This window comes from Chiloscyllium punctatum, chromosome 5 (assembly GCF_047496795.1).
Source record: "Chiloscyllium punctatum isolate Juve2018m chromosome 5, sChiPun1.3, whole genome shotgun sequence".
Taxonomy (NCBI): Eukaryota; Metazoa; Chordata; class Chondrichthyes; order Orectolobiformes; family Hemiscylliidae; genus Chiloscyllium; species Chiloscyllium punctatum.
In genome coordinates, this window is record NC_092743.1 from 44,339,001 (window position 1) to 44,344,081 (window position 5,081).

At 38.7% G+C, this 5,081-nt stretch overlaps 1 pseudogene; it reads left to right on the forward strand.

Annotated features, from left to right (window-relative positions):
- The first annotated feature begins 1,691 nt into the window (after positions 1–1,691).
- Positions 1,692–3,213, forward strand: LOC140476739 (general transcription factor II-I repeat domain-containing protein 2A-like; annotated as a pseudogene).
- The last annotated feature ends 1,868 nt before the right edge of the window (positions 3,214–5,081 follow it).

Sequence of the window (5,081 nt, forward strand, 5' to 3'; positions counted from 1 at the left end):
TTTTGAGTCAGAATCAGCTTCATTGTGTTTAGATGGGCTTAAGTTGAAAAAAAATGTTTAAACCTCATGTCAGTAAGCCAGGCTAGTTTAATTTCAACTCTGTTGCTTACGTGTACCATGTTAAAATTATGGTTAATAACTCTAGTTTTTATATAATTTTTTGAAATAAAAATGCATATCTATTAAGGCTGACAATTCCAGTGAAATTAGGATTACCAGGAAACAAATTCAAAATGCAAAATAAATAGAGCAGATTAAGAATAATAAATACAGGTGTCATAGCCAGTTAATATACCATAGAACAGTTGAGCTTTACTAAATGGCATGCTACCAACCACAGCCTGCATGGAAACCAGGAAGGGAAAATCAATATACATTTACATCCATTCTAGTCATTGATGTGACATTACTGTGACATGTTCCCTTGTTCATACTGTACATTGGTTAGTGCTGGGAGTATTGTTTCGGTGGTTTTACTCAGGGAAATACTTGAAAAAAAGGCAAAAATTGCTGGAATTTTGGCGATGTTGTATTTCTGTATCAGGTTAAGGCTGTGTAAACATTTAGCTCAAATTCATTCTTGAGTCAGTGCCAAAGAATGCATCATGTACATTGCCTTCATTATTAGTGTGAGCTAGATATGTTTTGACTGAATTAACTTGTCTTTGTGTGAATGCAGTTAATGTCGATATCGGAGATTTGAATTAATTCAAGTTTGCTGTTCTATGGGGAACATCAACAATAATTAATGTAGAACTGAGCCAGATTGTCTATAAATTCCAAATCAAATCTGATCTGGGTTGAACTAGCTAGCTGATCTCAGCTGACGTAGTGGTAGGGGTGCTGCAGAAATTCAAACATCAGATAGGATTTCCACTCCCTACTGTTATCCAGTGACTCTTGCTCTTGTTGGTGTTGGACAAGGAAAAGATTTCATTTGGATTTGGTGTTCCCATGATTTAACGGTTAACTATCAGTTGCTGTCCACGTTTACATGTGGGAAATGCTACTTGGATGAGGTAAGAGCAGACTACTGAGGTATAAGCAGGCTACTGATAGTTGTGCTACTGCACATTAACAAAAGAAATGACCTTCAGGCGAGGAAAGGAAAAAAACGTTTGCAAAAGATGGAACTGGAAGGCTGCTTTGAGTGGGAATGGAATATTTGCACAACATAGGGCTTCAGATTCTAAAGTTACTATATGAATCTTTGCACCCTGAGAAAGCAAGTTTCTTCAAATTAAAGTTCAAGTGGAGATAACTGTTATATGCTAGATGAGGCAGTTCACAAAATTGATGAAAATGATTCCTAAAAGCACTAACAAAAAAAGAGTTAGAGAAATTGTGCTGCAGCATTCATAGACAAGTTACAGAGTTTCTATCATCTAAAGCAGACCTGGGCCTTTTATGGCCCGTGGGCCATATCCGGCCCTTTGGTCGTTCCTGTCCAGCCCGCATGAGGTCAGTCTTAAATTAGAACATAAATGAAAAAGTATTTATGCCACGCATGCAATACAACAGTGTTGCTTTTGTTTTGAAAAGGATGTTTTTTTTTATTTACGTATGGACACACAGGCGTGTGTATATGCGTGCATGCGTGTGTGAACAGCTAAAAGTGATGCTTGCTGGCGAGCCCTCAAAATGTCAGCTCACGCCAAGACAAGTTATGTCATAGCCCACAAAATTGCCAGAAGCAGTAAACCGTTTTCTGATGGAGAGTTTATTAAGGAGTGCTTGTTGGACTCTGCAGAACTAATATGCCCGGAGAAAAAGGAGGCATTTGAGAATGTGCCCCTCTCCTGATGCACTGTAACGAGAAGGATTGGGGACATCGCGAGAAATCTGGAGCTTCAGCTGCAGCACAGAGAGATCAACTTTGACTTTTTTTTCCCTGGCTTTGGATGAGAGCTGTGACAAATGTGACACAGCCCAGCTACTCATCTTCATCCGTGGGATAACTACGGACTTCAAAATTACGGAGGAGCTGGCAGCCATGCAGTCAATGTAAGGAACAACAACTGGTAATGACTTGTTCATAGAGGTAAATGTATGGTTGGACATGTTGGGACTAAAATGGGACAAGTTGGCTGGTGTGACAATGGATGGTCGTCCAAATCTATCAGGAAAAAATGTTGGACTCTTAAAGAGAATGCAGGATAAAGTGACAGAAATTGACCCTGAACAGAAATTGGTATTTTTGCATTGTATTATACATCAGGAAGTGTTGTGTAAGTCAGTGTTAAAAACTAACCATGTGGTTGATGTTGTAACTAAATAGTTAACTTCATCAACGTCAGAGCTTTGAATCACAGGCAGTTTGTTACACTTTTGGAGGAAAATGAGACTGTACATTGTGACATAGGAGACCACACAGCTGTCAGGTGGCTCAGCCTGGGCAAAATGCTGAAAAGTGTATGGGACCTAAGAGAAGAGATTCAAGATTTCTGTGTGAAGAAAGGGAATGGCATTCCACAGCTTTCAGATGCAGACTGGATTGCAGACTTTGGTTTTGCTGTTGATGTGACTGCACTTATGAATGAACTAAATGTGAAACTGCAGTGCAAGGGCCTTTTTGTGCATGAAATGTACAACTTGGTGAAGGCTTTTATGAGATAGTTGCAGCTTCTCTCAAGCCGAATGGAGGACAACATTCTCATCCACTTGCCAACACTGAAGGAAGCCGCACCTTCAGCTGATCACCAACACAGGTACTCATCTATGTTAGAAGCACTGCATGGTGAATTTTCAAGGCGATTTCAAGACTTTAAAATGGTTGAGAATGAAATGCACATGATTTTTCCCCCATTTCCATGCAATGTGGAGAATGCACCTAGTGATGTTCAGCTTGAACTCATTGACCTGCAGTCTGACACACTTCTGGCAGAGTACTTTAGGTCAGTCTCACTGCTTGATTTTTACTCTTCCCTCAAAGAGGAGAACTTTCTACACATGAGGAGGCATGCTCAGAAGATTCTAGTCCTCTTTGGATCTACCTATATATGTGAACAGACATTCTCAGTGATGAAGTTCAACAAATCCAAATACAGATCCTCTATCACTGATGATCACCTCTCAGCTGTCCTTCGCATATCCACCCCAGACATTCAACCAGATTTCAGTGCACTTGTTCAAGCCCAAAACAGACTGGAGTTTTCTCACTAAACAAGTAAAATGAACTGAAAAACATCAAAAGCACTTATTGCTTTTTGTATAGAGGTGTTTGTTGTTTGTAATATTGAACAATAATGAAGCAACTTTTCATTATTGATTTGTGAGATTAACATGTTAAAAATAAAATGAAATACTGAAATTATTGTTTTTACTGTTTATTTCTTCTATATTTGACCTACTCCACAATTTCATATCTTTATTGTAACAGAATATCCTTATTCTTTTGATTATAGGTTTCAGTGCAAAACTATATAATTTAGTACTTTTTACAATGGGAGAAAATTAATACTGAGCAGAATTATGTTCAACGTATTGTTGGTTTGACCCTCCAACACAACTCAGGTTTCTCATGTGGCCTCTTCGAAGGATGAAATGCCCACCCTGATCTAAAGTATGCTGCGTCTATTGTCATCTAGCTGGTGAGCTGTGATCAATGGCAAAATAACTCCTGGATTGCTCCATGAAGATTGATTCAGATCTCTGATTGAATTGATTGGCATTCAAGACATCCCCATTCACCAGATAGCACATTTGGTGACGTAAGACAAGATACCAAAAGTATGTACAATCCTTGTCAACTGATTCTGCGTCAAAATTTGTTGTGCTTCCTGCTGAATCTACCAAAGGGACTTTCTGTTGATTTGAGTGAATTGGTGGGTTTGGGGCTGATCGGAGATTGAATAGTGCCTTCAATAGAACACTTAATGCACTTTTTACAGCTTAGATGCTTCACTTACTGATAGTATACAAAGCTGACACTCACAACATCCTCCAATTACTCCACTTTCACAACCTTATTGTACTTCTGGTCTGATTCAGGAGGCAAGTTGAACTCTGGATGAAAGAATATGATTAGATTTCTACGTGTGAGTGGACATTGACACGGCAATGAAGCTGCACTGGGGTTTCCATGTCATTACATTTTTTACTTGCAGGTAAGAAAATAGATACAGCCTTTTTAAAGCAGTTGGTCAGTTGATTGAAGGACTTGATATTTAACAGTGGTTGACCTGTATTTGAACTTCAGCTCAGTGAAAGGCACTCTCAGCTGTGGAAATCAAGCAGCACGAGCGAAATGTCTTTCAGCTCAGTACAAAAGCTAAATAAGGACTGCATGGAAGAGTGAAAAGAAAAATTCACCGCTCTTTGTGATGGATCCATTCTGTTAGTTTGGTGTGTCTCACAGCAGAAGAGGGCATGTAAGCGAGGGAGATGGAGTCTGTCACGGATGATTGGTGTCAGTAAACAAAATTCTCCTCAGTTGTTCACTAGAATTGCTTGGTTTCTTTGCATGTCTCACTGAATTGGTTTCTGTTATTTGCTGCTTGACTGGTTGACTCTTACCAGACCGAAGGATAAGACCAAAAGCCAAGCTTTCCGAGCCCACCGTACAAACTGGATAGCTGACCTTTGACTCCCACCCATTAGCCCAGGTGCTGGTGATTTTTAGCCTTTTAATCCTTCTTGTTCTTGCTGATACAGTCTTCTGTCTAATTAACTCAGCTTGCTCTACAATCTTCACTGTTTACTGTACTTCAAAACCTATTATTTAAAAGTACTGTACCTAAGTATTAGAGGCACTAATTAAAAATTGTACTCATACCTAAAGCTGACCTCCTGTTGGCAGGTAACATACGCTAATATACTTTTAAGAGTTCTACAGGAACAAATCTTTCACATAATGAAGCAATGGTGCTTTTTTGTACAAATGATGAATATGGATAATTTGTTATTGTTTGAATGATGTGGAATCATTAAAAAAAAACAAAAGTGGAAGACCTAAGTGGGAAATAAGCAAAAAACGTCTATTTAGATGGAAATTATTTCTGCCTAATCTTTGTTGTTCATATTCATTTAAATAATATTCCTGAACATAAAAGTTAAATGTGAAATTGTTGCTGAATGTAGAG